We start from the raw sequence: 15,736 nt of genomic DNA, 5'->3' as shown, positions 1-15,736 counted from the left end.
TTTTTTTCCAAATATTTTATCATATGTTAACTAACAATTTTTTTTCTTGTAAAATTTTCAGATTTCCGGACAAATTTGTTTCTTTCTGCCGTCTCACCATCCCGGATTTTGACCGACTGCTTCACATTCTGGCACCCCATCTGACATTGAATGATATGGTGATGAGGAAGGCCATCTCTGCTGAGGAAAGGCTGCTCATCACCTTGCAGTAACATAGTAACATAGTTACTAAGGTTGAAGGAAGACTTTAAGTCCATCTAGTTCAACCCATAGCCTAACCTAACATGCCCTAACATGTTGATCCAGAGGAAGGCAAAAAAAACCATGTGGCAAAGAGTAAGCTCCACATTGGCGAAAATAATTCCTTCCCGACTCCACATACGGCAATCAGACTGGTTCCCTGGATCAACACCCTAACAAGGAATCTAGTGTATATACCCTGTAACATTATACTTTTCCAGAAAGGTATCCAGTCCCGTCTTAAATTTAAGTAATGAATCACTATTACAACATCATACGGCAGAGAGTTCCATAGTCTCACTGCTCTCACAATAAAGAATCCACGTCTGTTATTATGCCTAAACCTTCTTTCCTCCAGACGTAGAGGATGCCCCCTTGTCCCTGTCTCAGGTCTATGATTAAAAGATCATCAGAAAGGTCTTTGTACTGTCCCCTCATATATTTATACATTAAGTAACTAATTTTTTGTTTGAATGTCATTAGACCTCTTTCACACGCCATTGTGTCCGGTACGTGTGATGGAAGTTTTCACATGTCCCGGAGACACCGACAAACGTAGACCCACTCAAATTAATGGGTCTATGCACATGTCAGCGTGTATTCGACGGCCGGGTGTCCGTGGGCAAAACATGATGACATGCCAGATTTTTACCATTTGCACGGTCCACAAAGTGTCCCGCACACGTAGAACACACATTGATGTCCTCTGTGTGACACGCATTGCACTGGTGAAGAAACGCTACAGGAAGCTCTGTTCCCTGGCGGCAGGTGATGAAGATGCTGTCATCATTCTGCCTTTCTCTGCGTGATTTCAGCGCCATCAGGGAAGAATGGGATTTGTCTTCAGCACCTGCCGCCGCTAACTGCGCTTACTGTAGTGCTTTTTCCCTGCCAGACATTCATGTGAGAATGATGCAGCACATGATATATAATTTATATATAGTTTTGTGCCATGTCTGTGATCTGCTTTTTTTCTAAAAAATTAAACAACTGAATGAACATCTTCCAAGGCCGGTGATTACATAATTTTTGCCAGGGGGTGTAGAAGTATACCAGCCACACCAAGCCAATATTAGACTGCACTGCAGTTTGTTTGCTCTTTTTTCCATTCATATTGTTTGGTTTACACCCAAATAAAAAAAAAAAGGTTGTTTTGCACAGCACCCGCACAGAGGCTTTTTTCAGTATTCGCACAGACACGGTTGCAGAGTAGAAAAGTGTGTTTTTACACACAGTACTCTCACAGACATGGGTGCAGAGTATAAAAAAAATTTCGGCACACAACTTGTACAGACACAGCGGCAGAATATACTTATTTTCTAGGCACACTACTTGCACAAATACAGCTGCATAGTAAACAGAGAGGCTTTTTTGGTATAGTACACACAGAGGTTTTTTGGAACAGTACACACAGAGGTAGGATTGCAGAGGCTTAAAGGCAAAGTAATTATTTTTCGACACACCTACAACTCGTACAGATACAGCAGTAGTGTACAGTGTACAATTTTTGTTTAGACACACTAATCACATAAAGATGGCTGAAGGGTAGAACCACCACTTGTATAGACACAAAATAAATTAATTTTTTCGGCCCAGAAATGGGAAAGAGATGACAGTTGAGTAGTTTTTTTTTTTTAGACACACTACTGACAAAAAAACACTGTAGAGTACAATTATTTTTAACACACACTATTCATACAGACACAGCGGTAAAGTAAATTATTGGTTTGACCTATGAATGGCAACAAGACGGCTGATACCAGTTATTTATTTCCCAGACTACTAGAAAACCCACCATTTATACATTATTACTTATTTTGTAACCCACCATTCCAAATATAAATTGCAATCCATCTGTGTGCCACCCACTAAGTATAAATAGCCCCTTTCCTCACCTAATATAAAAATTAATTAGCGCCTGTACTTTTCCCCCAATTCAATGCCAGTCACTGCATCCTCAACGCCCCCACTCTGTACCTCCTGCTCTGCCGATTCATTATATTCACATGCCCATTTTCGCCCCAATTCGTTATGTCATGTTTTTTCTCTGTCCCATCCCCTCGCTCTCTCTCTCTCCCCAACCTTAATCATTATTTGCTGTCCCACCCCAATTCATCATCATTTACTGTCCCCATCCCCCTGTCTCAATCCACAATTTGCTCTCCCCACCCCCACCTTCAATTCAATTGCTATCCTCATCCACCACCCTCAATTATTTGTAGTCCCCTTCCTCCCACTTCATCATTTGCAGTCCCCCAACTTCATCATTTGCGTCCCCCACTTCATCATTTGCAGTCCCTCTTCCCCCACTTTATCATTTGCAGTCCCCTTCATCTTCTGCAGACCCCTTCCACCCCATTTCTTCAATTCCAGTCCCCCCCACTTCATCATTTGCAGTCCCCTTTCCCTACCCATTTTATCATTTGCGGTCCCCCTTCACCCCCACTTCATCATTTGCAGTCCTCTCACTTCATCATTTGCAGTCATCCTCCTGACAGTTCATCATTTGCAGTCCCCCTTCCTCCCCCACTTTATCATCATTTGCAGTCCCCCTCCCCAATTCATCATTATAAGTCCCCCTCACCCATTCAATTCACTTTATAAAGTAAAAAAAGTTTTTCATACTTAACTCACTAATGATCCTTTGCAGGTGCAGCTCCACTTCTTTTGTCCTGGCAATGGCCTGTGGCGTGTGTACATGCCGTTCAGGTTTGATGGCCGTGGAGCTCAGGGCATACAACACTTTATTACACCCTGGGGCCCAGTGATCAGAAGCATACACGAACTTTTGCACACTGGGCTCCATACAGCAGTAACGGCAGTAATGTTCTCATGGCGGCCCTTCTTATCAGTACTACTCATCTGAGCATGGTCAGTTTGTTGGCTTTTGCCATCACAGTTTGGTCAGAGTCAAAGTGCCAGAATTGGCACATTTTAGAGTTGCGCCTTTTCTGGGGCGACAAAGAGCTAATGTTTTTAGCCTGGCGGGAGTATCCATGGCCCCTTCCAAGGCTATTAATATCAGTCCGCAGCTGTCTACATAGCCTTTGCTGGTTAATAATTATAGGGGGACCCTACATCATTTTTTTTAGGGTCCCCCATTTTAATAGCAAGTAAAGGTTAATAATGCAGCTGTGAGCTGATATTAATAGCCTGGGTATAACCCCATTCCCAGGCTATAAACAGCCATCAGCTTTCCCTCTGCTGGTTACAAAAAATTACGCAGGAGCCCATGCCTTTTTTTTCCCAAAAATAATCTTTTACAAATTAAATACATGTCCAGTAATTTGCACACACACTGTACTAATTATAATTGTCACTGACATCTATATATCTACCTATTCCATTTGTATTTAATGTATGTAATCCATCTCTTCTATACTGTCGGCTCTTGCAGTGACTTTACAGAACACGGCAGATGAATTACCGGCTTTTCTTCTATCTATCTATTATATAGATAGATATATATATATATCTATATATATAATTGTCTAAGGGTTTTTCCGTCTGTCTGTCTGTCTTTCTGTCTGTCCTGGAAATCCCGCGTCTCTGATTGGTCGAGGCCGCCAATCCTCGACCAATCAGCAACGGGCACAGTATCGATGTAGAAATCCCGCGTCTCTGATTGGTCGAGGCCGCCAGGTCTCGACCAATCAGCGACCGGCACAGCGACAATGATGTCATAAAGGATGTAGAAATCCCACGTTTCTGATTCAGCGATGGGCACAGTATCGACGTAGATGTCATAATGGTTGCCATGGCGACGATGATGTCATAAAGGTTGCCTCGACCAATAGGCGACGGGCACAGTCTGCCACAAATTCTGGAATCATCATTGTCCATATACTACGGGGACATGCATATTCTAGAATACCCGATGCGTTAGAATCGGGCCACAGTCTAGTATATATATATATATATATATATATATATATATATATACTGTATATAATGTGTATATATATATATATACTGTATATATATATATATATATACATATGTGTGTGTGTGCCACTGACATCTACATACATATGCATACATGACACATACATACATGTATATATGTATTCTACGTGTGTATATCTATTCTGTCCATTCTATTCTAACCTGTCACTCTGTAATTGCCGGCTTTTCTTCTATCTATCTAATATATAGAGTACAGACCAAAAGTTTGGACACACCTTCTCATTTAAAGATTTTTCCGTATTTTCATGACTATGAAAATTGTACATTCACACTGAAGGCATCAAAACTATGAATTGTGGAATTATATACTTAATTTCAGTTGTTTCACACTTTTTTATGTCTTATATTCTAGGTTCTTCAAAGTAGCCACCTTTTGCTTTGATGACTGCTTTGCACACTCTTGGCATTCTCTTTATGAACTTCAAGAGGTAGTCACCGGGAATGGTCTTCTGGAATCTTGAAGAAGTTCCCAGAGATGTTTAGCACTTGTTGGCCCTTTTGCCTTCACTCTGCGGTCCAGCTCACCCCAAACCATCTCGATTGGGTTCAGGTCTGGTGACTGTGGAGGCCAGGTTATCTGGCGTAGCACCCCATCACTCTCCTTCTTGGTCAAATAGCTCTTACACAGCCTGGAGGTGTGTTTGGGGTCATTGTCCTGTTGAAAAATAAATGAGGGTCCAACTAAACGCAAACCGGATTGAATAGCATGCCGCTGCAAGATGCTGTGATAGCCATGCTGGTTCAGTATGCCTTAAATTTTGAATAAATCCCAAACAGTGTCACCAGCAAAGCACCCCCACACCATCAAACCTCCTCCTCCATGCTTCACAGTGGGAATCAGGCATGTAGAGTCCACCATCCGTTCACCTTTTCTGCGTCGCACAAAGACACGGTGGTTGGAAACACAGGTCTCAAATTTGGACTCATCAGACCAAAGCACAGATTTCCACTGGTCTAATGTCCATTCCTTGAGTTCTTTAGCCCAAACAAGTTTCTTCTGATTGTTGCCTGTCATTAGCAGTGGTTTCCTAGCAGCTATTTTACTATGAAGGCCTGCTGCACAAAGTCTCCTCTTAACAGTTGTTGTAAAGATGTGTCTGCTGCTAGAACTCTGTGTGGCATTGACCTTGACTCTAATCTGAGCTGCTGTTAACCTGCGATTTCTGAGGCTGGTGACTCAGATAAACTTATCCTCAGAAGCAGAGGTGACTCTTGGTCTTCCTTTCCTGGGGCGGTCCTCATGTGAGCCAGTTTCTTTGTAGCGCTAGATGGTTTTTGCCACTGCACTTGGGGACACTTTCAAAGTTTTCCCAATTTTTCGGACTGACTGACCTTCATTTCTTAAAGTAATAATGGACACTCATTTTTCTTTACTTAGCTGCTTTTTTCTTGCCATAATACAAATTCTAATAGTCTATTCAGTAGGACTATCAGCTGTGTATCCACCAGACTTCTGCACAAGTCAACTGATGGTCCCAACCCCATTTACAAGGCAAGAAATTCCACTTATTAAACCTGACAGGGCACACCTGTGAAGTAAAAACCATTTTCGGCGACTACCTCTTGAAGCTCACCAAGAGAATGCCAAGAGTGTGCAAAGCAGTCATCAAAGCAAAAGGTGGCTGCTTTGAAGAACCTAGAATATAAGACATAATTTCAGTTGTTTCACACTTTTTTGTTCAGTATATAATTCCACATGTGTTAATTCATAGTTTTGATGCCTTCAGTGTGAATGTACAATTTTCATAGTCATGAAAATACAGAAAAATCTTTAAATGAGAAGGTGTGTCCAAACCTTTGGTCTGAACTGTATATACATATTGTGAGATAGTGCTCCCTGAGTGTGTTGGGGGACACGCGCTTGGCAACGGGATTAAAGCACACACATACACAGTTTCTCACATAAACAGTCTATTCTGGTTTATTTAGACTAATAAACCAGATAACATAAAGTCCATTACATTACATTTTATACGAGTTCAACTCACAGTCACTAAACCCGCCAGACTTCTCACTTTGTCCAGTTACCATGGGTGACCGCACAGTTCTTAAACATCCATGGAACTTCATAGGCACTAACAGTCTGTTCCACTGGCAGATACTCATCTGCCCGTAACCCCGTTTATCTGGAGTTACCTTACAGGAGCTCCTGCTTCACACACTGACTCCTGTCAGTACTCTCTCCTGGGGAAAGCTGCCTTACTGGGATCACCGTCCTTCCTTGTGACCAGGGAACTCCAGACAGTCCAGACCCGCAGAAGGAACGGTGGCTTCCCCAACTCAGTGCCGTCACAAACTCTGCACATACAGCCTATCCATGTGCTATTCAGGAAGTCCACTCCTTGAACCTTCCAGCACACAGGCCTTCAGGTCTATGGCCTCACCAAGTGCTTTCCAGGAATCCGATCCTACTCCCAGGATCTTCCAACACAAGCCATCCAGGACCTTAACCTCTGACCATTCAGGTCCATACACTCTGAAAATGTGTCTCAAACCATGGTCACATTATGTACCTGTAACCACCCCCATAGGTGGGAGGTGTGTTTGGTTAGTCAGTCCCGCCCAGCTCTCCAACTAACCCTGCAATGCCCCCTTATAACTAAAAAAAATTTGTGGCACTACAAGTCCCAGAACAACAACATTTTGGGCTTACAGCGCAGAGGACAACCTCTGTCTCTGTGACACATACCAACCATTCACAATGACGCCAGTCACTGTATCACTATATATATATGTGTATATATATACATACTAGCTGAAGAGCCCGGCGTTGCCTGGGCATAGTAAATATCTGTGGTTAGTTATAGCACCTCACTTCTCTTATTTTCCCATCATGCCTCTCATTTTCCCCCTCACATCTCTCATTTTCTCCCTTACACCTCTCATTTTCCATTTTCCCCTCAGTATATACATGTGTGTCATCTCCCTTATATATAGTATACACCTGTATGTCATCTCCTGTATATAGTATATACCTGTGTGTCATATGCTCCTGTATATAGTATATACCTGTGTGTCATCTCCTCCTGTATATAGTATGTACCTGTATGCCATCTCCTCCTGTATATAGTATATACCCGTGTGTCATCTCCTCCTGTATATAGTATATACCTGTGTGTCATCTGCTCCTGTATATAGTATATATCTGTGTGTCATCTCCTCCTGTATATAGTATATACGTGTGTCATCTCCCCTGTTTATAGTATATACCTGTGTGTCATCTCCTCCTGTATATAGTATTTACCTGTGTGTCATCTCCCCTGTATATAGTATATATGTGTGTGTCATCTCCTCCTATATATAGTATACACCTGTGTGTCATCTCCTCCTGTATATACTATATACCTGTGTGTCATCTCTCCTGTATATAGTATATATCTGTGTGTCATCTCCCCTGTATATAGTATATATCTGTAAGTCATCTCCTCCTGTATTAGACCGCGTTCACACGTTATTTGGTCAGTATTTTTACCTCAGTATTTGTAAGCTAAATTGGCAGCCTGATAAATCCCCAGCCAATAGGAACCCCTCCCCCCTGGCAGTATATATTAGCTCACACATACACATAATAGACAGGTCATGTGACTGACAGCTGCCGTATTTCCTATATGGTACATTTGTTGCTCTTGTAGTTTGTCTGCTTATTAATCAGATTTTTATTTTTGAAGGATAATACCAGACTCGTGTGTGTTTTAGGGCGAGTGTCATGTGTCAAGTTGTGTGTGTTGAGTTGCATGTGGCGACATGCATGTAACGACTTTTGTGAGATGAGTTTCGTGTGGCGATATGCGTGTAGCAATTTTTTGTGTGTCGAGTTGCATGCGACATGTTAGTGTAGCAAGTTGTGTGCAGCAAGTTTTGCGCATGGCGAGTTTTGCACGTGGCGAGTTTTATGTGTGGTGCATTTTGAGTATGTGCAAGTTTTGTGTGAGGCAACTATTGCATTTTTCCGCGTGTGCAAGTTTTGCGTGTGGCGAGTTTTCCATGAGGTGAGTTTTGCACGTGTGGCGAGTTTTGCTTGAGCCTAGTTTTGCATGTGGCGAGTTTTGCGCGTGGCGAGTTTTGAGCTGCGACTTTTGTGTTTCGACTTTTAAGTGGCGAGGTTGGTGTATGTGTGGTGAAATGTGTGCTGAGGGTGGTATATGTGTTCAAGCACGTGGTAGTGTGTGGCGCATTTTGTGTGTGTGTTCATATTCCCGTGTGTGGTGAGTATCCCATGTCGGGGCCCCACCTTAGCAACTGTACGGTATATACTCTTTGGCGCCATCACTCTCACTCTTTAAGTCCCCCTTGTTCACATCTGGCAGCTGTCAATTTGCCTCCAACACTTTTTCTTTCACTTTTTCCCCATTATGTAGATAGGGGCAAATTTTTTGGTGAATTGGAACGCGCGGGGTTAAAATTTCGCCCCACAACATAGCCTATGACACTCTCGGGGTCCAGACGTGTGACTGTGCAAAAGTTTGTGGCTGTAGCTGCGACGGTGCAGATGCCAATCCCGGACATACAAACATACACACATACACACACATTCAGCTTTATATATTAGATATATATGTGTGTGTGTGTTTTGATTAATATTTCCTTTGAAAACGATGTGTAAATGACAGAGAATTGGAAGGTGTGAAAAATTGGATTGTACTCCTATGACACTCACATGACACTTGGCAGGGAGACTCGGACCGATTTTCATATGTTAAGTGTGACCCCAGTCTTAGGCAAATAAGAGCATGACCACATCATATATGATATTTCTCAGCCACACACTGACATAGGGTAAAGATGCAATATAGTGATCACAGATGACCTGGTGTCAGCAATACCACAAATATTTACACAGTGTGAGGAAGTGACTCGTGTCACAGGTAGGGGATGCTGTGTGTTCTCTCCAAGTTGTGCATGGAGACAGATGAAGTCTATAGTTGTGCATGGCAGTGACGGATTAACCGTCCGAGTTTTCCATGAGGATGAAAGCCAAGGTTTGTTTGTTAAAAACCCTGCCGTAAGGGGTATGGGGGTGTCAGGTGCAGTGTCAGGTGCAACATCAGTGTCAGTCTGGTGTGTGCTCTCGTGCAGAGCAGAGGCCTGCAGAGCGCTGGTTATGTGTGAAGCAGCACAGACCAGCAGAGCAAGCAGCTATGGCAGCTGAATAGCCTGGCATACACAGTGATGCAAGTTGTCCAAGGTAACTGGTCTCGGATGCAGACAGTCATGTGCTCAGCGGTGTACCGAAGGTGGATGTCATAAAATGTTATGCACCTTTATGTGTGAAGTAACACATTAAAGAGACATTTGTGTTTGAACTTTGTGGGTCACTGCCTCTTCACTGCTACTGTGCTACAACAGCATTACAACAGCAATCGGCTCCCTGTGTAAGGAGATAGACAAGTGAGAAGACACACACACAGTTCATGCCTAACAAAGTGTCTGCAAGCGAGCTGCTTGGGTAGAGAAGTGGGGAATGAACTGGTGGTAGTAGATGATAAACCCCAAAAAGCGCAGCACCGCTTTAAGGGAATGCGGTTCCTGCCAGTTCATCACCGACTCCAGCTTGGCAGGGTCCATTGCCAAAACCTTGGCTAAAATGATATACCCTAGAAAAGGTAGAGACTCTTGCTCAAACATGCATTTCTCCAATTTGTCGAAAAGGGAATTGGCGCGTAAGAGTTCGAAGACTCTACAGACATCTCTTTGGTGAGTGTCAAGACTTGGAGAATAGATAAGTATGTCATCCAGATATAACACTACAGACGTGGATAACAACTCCCAAAAGATATCATTGACAAAGTCTTGGAAGACTGCGGAAGCATTACAGAAACCGAACGGCATTACTAAGTAATGACCATCCCAAGTATTAAATGCAGTCTTCCATTCGTTCCCTTCATGTATACGTATTATATTATAAGCCCCATGCAGATCCAACTTAGTAAATATCCTAGCACCCCGCAGTCTATCGAAGAGCTCAGAAATGAGTGGCAAAAGGTATTTGTTTTTGAAGGTGATGGGATTCAAATCCCTATAATCTATGCGGCACCCCCTTACATCTCCTCCCTCATTTCTGTCTATCGGCCTAACCGACCTCTGTGCTCTGCAAATGACTTTCGACTTACCTCTGCACTAATCCGTACTTCCCACTCCCGACTACAAGACTTCTCCCATGCTGCGCCAATCCTCTGGAATGCTCTACCCCAAGAAATTAGGACCATCCACAATTTGCATAGTTTTAGGCGCTCCCTCAAAACACATTTGTTCAGAGCGGCCTATCATGTTCCCTAATCAGTTATTTTGTTTGTGTGTAGCCCATTCACTACTTCCACCTATCCCCCAATCCCTGAACATGGCTGGACCATCATTGTAAATACATCATTGTAAATACACACCTGTACTTTGTATCTCCCCACCTCATTGTAGATTGTAAGCTCTCACGAACAGGGTCGTCTTGTGTTGCTTTAATTATTGTATTGTTAACATTGTTACTTATGACTGTTGTGATTGAAGCTGTTAAACTGTAAAGCGCTGCGGAATATGTTGGCGCTATATAAATAAAGATTATTTTTATTATTATTATGCAAGGACGAAGTTCCCCACTCTTCTTCTGGACAAAAAAGATTCCAGCCCCAGAAGGAGACACTGACTTCCTAATAAACCCCTTCACCAGATTCTCCCTGATGTACTCTGACATAGCCTCAGTCTCTGGGAGAGACAAAGGGTAGACACACCCACGAGGAGGCTGTGACTCCGGGATGAGGTCTATAGGGCAATCAAAAGGGCAACGGGGAGGAAGAGACTCCACAGCCTTCTTAGAGAACACATCCACATAGTGCCAGTAGTGCTTAGGAAGAGAGGTTAGATCTGAAGTTACCTCAGACTACCCAACCAGAAATTGGGCTCTAAGACACTGTCCCTCACATGACCTACTCCATCCCAGTATGTTCCCAGTAGCTCAATCTATGTGAGGTGAATTGCGGCACAACCAGGGTATGCCTAATAGTACCTCATCAATACCCTCGGGGAGGAACACCAAGGAAATTATCTCCTGATGTTTTGGAGAGATTATGAGTGTAAGACGAATGGTTTGATGGGTGATCTGGGTAGATAGAGCGGACCCATTAACCACCCGGATGGTGACTGGTTTTGACAGCATCATTAGGGGTATTGCGTGCCGTCGGGCGAAGATGGAAGACAAAAAATTGCCCTCAACCTCGGAATCCATGCAAGCCTCAGTAATGTGAGTGGTTGACCCATAAGAAAGAGTCACCTTAAAGGTTAGTTTGGAGGACACATCTGCCGTTTCTAGCGAGCCTCCTCCGATAGCCACTAGATGCAGTCGTCTCTCTGCAGCCTGGGACACTTGTTAGCGTAATGACCTGTCTGCCTACAAAAAAAGCAGATTTGATGTGAACGAACAGAATGGAACCTAGGTTCTGCTCGAGATACCTCCATGGCCTTCACTGGCTCGATAGTCTGAGCCAGAGACTCGAAAGGATTGGTAAAACTTGGGGCCAACCGAATCATTTGTCTACACTGGGCTGGACTGTGAACACCGATATTAAGTCCTCCAGTGTAGTGGGAATCTCTCTAGTGACCAGAGCATCCTTAACGTGTGCAGTAAGGCCCCTCCAAAAAATGGGAATAAGAACCTGATCTGACCACTTCAACTCGGAAGCTAATGTCCAGAAACAGATAGCAATCCGGCTGGCCATGGAAGAGCCCTGGGTAAACGCCAAGAGCTGGAGTGTGGCGTCGTGGGTAATCTGAGGTCCTATGAAGACCTGCTTCAGGGCGCCCAGGAAGCGAGAGGCTCTCAAGACCACCTGGTCCTTACACCCCCATAGCGGTGTCACCCACTCCAACTGGTTCACGAATCCCCTGCAAGCCTTGCTGTCCCCTGAGAACTTATTGGGAAGCAGGAAGTGTGGGAAAGACGGAACAAGAGTCGCTGCAAAAACCCTAGTAGCGGCTTCACTGGCTGCCTGTGCCACAACTGCGGATTGATCCTCTGCTAAAGTCGCCCGCTCAAGCGTGGACAACCTGCCCTCCAGCTGCTTGATATTCTGCTGAAGCTGCTGCTTGTCCGCCATTTCTAGCCAGACCCTGGTGCTAGTATACTGTTTGGGTTGGCAGATTGCGCTAAATAAAATAACTAATAAAGCACAATAGCAAGCCAGGGTCCACTGTGCAGAGATGGAAAACTGCTGCTAGAGGAACAGTACAGAAGCGAAAATGCTGCTCTGCACTGAGCTGTGTCACTCGGACACAGAATCTAAAGAGAAGCTCTGCAACAGAGCTGTGTAATTCGCAAACAGCAATGGAACAGATGCACTGCAACTGAGCTGTGTCACTCACACACAGTAACGGAACTGATGCTCTGAGCTTAATACCCTGATTAGGGTTGTGCTTGCCCTGGAACTCTGCTGTGTTAACCACACACATGTAGAAACCAGATGCTAAGCCAATGGCTAATTGCCCCCACTGACGCTTGCCTACGTGTACAGTCTCAAAGCTTAGACAGACTCATGACACTTGCAGACAGAGTGGTAGAGACTCTCTCACATAGCCATACATATAAAGATTCCAAAGCACCGGCGTGCGCCTCTGAGAGCCTTTTAAACATTAGGCTCCACCCCAAAACACTCATGCCCGGCCGACCTGCCAGCCAATCCGGAGCTGCCACATCACAGACATGCTCAGTAAGGTGATTTCTGGACTTAGGCTCCAGAGTGCTGAACTGCACCTGAATATTACTGGTTACTAAGGGCTTGGCTGGAGAGCCAGCAGTAACCAAACGAACAGCACGAACCTGAGCAAGATGCTGGGACTATACTCCACAGCGGCTGAAGCTGAATGGGAGACCACACAGGCAAATAAGGCTTGGGATCTATTATCCTGCGCAGCGGGAGAATCCTGACGCCTAACACATATACTGAGGAATCATCCCCTCCATGGATTGGTAGGCTGTGAGTGGTTGTCTCATCAGTATTTTGCACCTGTGTTGCCACCATCATTACTACATGGGTTTGCTGCATCCTGAGAGTGCATTTGTTCTGCGACTAAGATAGGTAGATAAGCAGTGCTGCTCCTTTTTTTCTGTGTTAATTCAAGATGCTGATGTTAGCAGTACACTACCGATCACAGGTCCAATTTCCTTAACCCCTTAGCGACCGCCGATACGCCTTTTAACGGCGGCTGCTAAGGGTACTTAAAGCACAGCGCCGTTAATTAACGGCGCTGTGGAAAAAGTGAATAGCGCCCCCCAGAGTCAGATTTTCTCCGGGGTCTCGGCTGCCGGGGGTAGCCGAGACTCCAGAGAACATGATTCGGGGGGGTTTGTACCGACCCCGCATTTGCGATCGCCGGTAATTAACCGTTTACTGGCGATCGAAAAAAAACAAAACGCAATCTCTTTTTAATTTCTCTGTCCTCCGATGTGATCGCACATCAGAGGACAGAGAATAGGGGTCCCAGATAGCCCCCCGATACTCACCTATCTCCCCCGCTGCTCCTCGTGGCTCCCGGTGGGCGCCGCCATCTTCAAAATGGCGGGCGCATACGCAGTGCGCCCACCGGCCGGCACCGGGAGAATCTTTGGCCAAGACCCCAAAGAACATGATCGGGGTCGGTTTTACCGACCCCTGTTTTGTGATCGCCGATAATTAACTGTTTACCGGCGACCGCAAAAAAAAAAAAAAAAAATCAAAGTGTAATTCTCTGTCCTCTGATGTGATCGCATATCAGAGGACAGAGAAATAGGGGGATTTGGGGACCCTATCATACTCACCTGTGTCCCTGGGTCCTCCTGCTGCTCCTCCTGGCCGCCGGAGAAAAGAAAATGGTGGGCGCATGCGCAGTGCGCCCGCCATCTGTCTCCATCTGCCGGCCGGCAGGAGAACAGCAGTTGGGGCTAAAATTAGGGTTAGGGCTAGGGTTAGGGCTAGGGTTAGGGCTAGGGTTAGGGCTAGGGTTAGGGTTAGGGCTAGGGTTAGGGTTAGGGCTAGGGTTAGGGCTAGGGTTAGGGCTAGGGTTAGGGCTAGGGTTAGGGTTAGGGCTAAGGTTAGGGTTGGGGCTAAATTTAGGGTTAGGGTTGGGGCTAAATTTAGGGTTAGGGTTCTTTCACACTTACGTCAGTACGGGGCCGTCGCAATGTGTCGGCCCGACATACCGACGCACGTTGCGAAAATTGTGCACAACGTGGGCAGCGGATGTAGTTTTTCAACGCATCCGCTGCCCAATCTATGTCCTGGGGAGGAGGGGGCGGAGTTACGGCCACGCATGTGCGGTCAGAAATAGCGGACGCGACGTACAAAAAAAGTTACATTGAACGTTTTTTGTGCCGCCGGTCCGCCAAAACACAACTGATCCAGTGCACGACGGATGCGACGTGTGGCCATCCGTCACGATCCGTCGGCAATACAAGTCTATGGGCAAAAAACGCATCCTGCGGGCCCATTTGGAGGATCCGTTTTTTGACCAAAATGACGGATTGCGACAGATGCCAAACGACGCAAGTGTGAAAGTAGCCTTAGGGCTAGGGTTAGGGTTGGGGCTAAAGTTAGGGTTAGAGTTGGGATTAGGGTTAGGGTTTGGATAAGGGTTGGTATTAGGGTTAGGGTTGGTATTAGGGTTACGCTTGGGATTAGGGTTAGGTTTGGGATTAGGGTTAAGGTTAGGGTTGTGATTAGGGGTGTATTGGGATTAGGGTTAGGTTTGAGGTTAGGGTTGAGATTAGGATTAGGGGTGTGTTGGATTTAGGGTTTTGATTAGGGTTATGGTTAGGGTTGACATTAGGGTTCTTTTGGGGTAAGGGTTGTGATTATCGTTAGGGTTAGTGATTAGGATTATGGATCGGGTTGGGATTAGGGTTAGGGGTGTGTTGGGGTTAGGGTTGGAGCTAGAATTGGGGGGTTTCCACTGTTTAGTTACATCAGGGGGTCTCCAAACACGACAGCCAATTTTGTGCTCAAAAAGTCAAATGGTGCTCCCTCCCTTCTGAGCTCTGCCGTGCACCCAAACAGTGGGTTACCCCCACATATAGGGCATCAGCGTACTCGGGATAAATTGGACAACAATTTTGGGGTCCAATTTCTCCTGTTACCCTTGTGAAAATAAAAACTTGGGGGCTACAAAATCTTTTTGTGGAAAAATTTTTTTTTTTTATTTTCACGACTCTGCATTCTAAACTTCTGTGAAGCACTTGGGCATTCAAAGTTCTCACCACACTTCTAGATAAGTTCCATGGGGAGTTTCCAAAATGGGGTCACATGTGGGGGGTTACTACTGTTTAGGTACATCAGGGGCTCTGCAAACGCAACATAACGCCCACAGACCATTCTAAGTCTGCATTCCAAAACGGCGCTCCTTCCTTCCGAGCTCTGCCGTGTGCCCAAACAGTGGTTTACCCCCACATATGGAGCATCAGCATACTCGGGATAAATTGGACAACAACGTTTGTGGTTCAATTTCTCCTGTTACCCTTGTGAAAATAAAAATTTGGGGGCAAAAAGATCATTTTTGTAGAAAAAATGCGATTTTT

Source organism: Ranitomeya imitator, chromosome 1 (assembly GCF_032444005.1).
Source record: "Ranitomeya imitator isolate aRanImi1 chromosome 1, aRanImi1.pri, whole genome shotgun sequence".
Classification (NCBI taxonomy): Eukaryota; Metazoa; Chordata; class Amphibia; order Anura; family Dendrobatidae; genus Ranitomeya; species Ranitomeya imitator.
The sequence above is the reverse complement of the archived record's forward strand: the minus strand, read 5'-3'. Positions refer to the sequence as shown.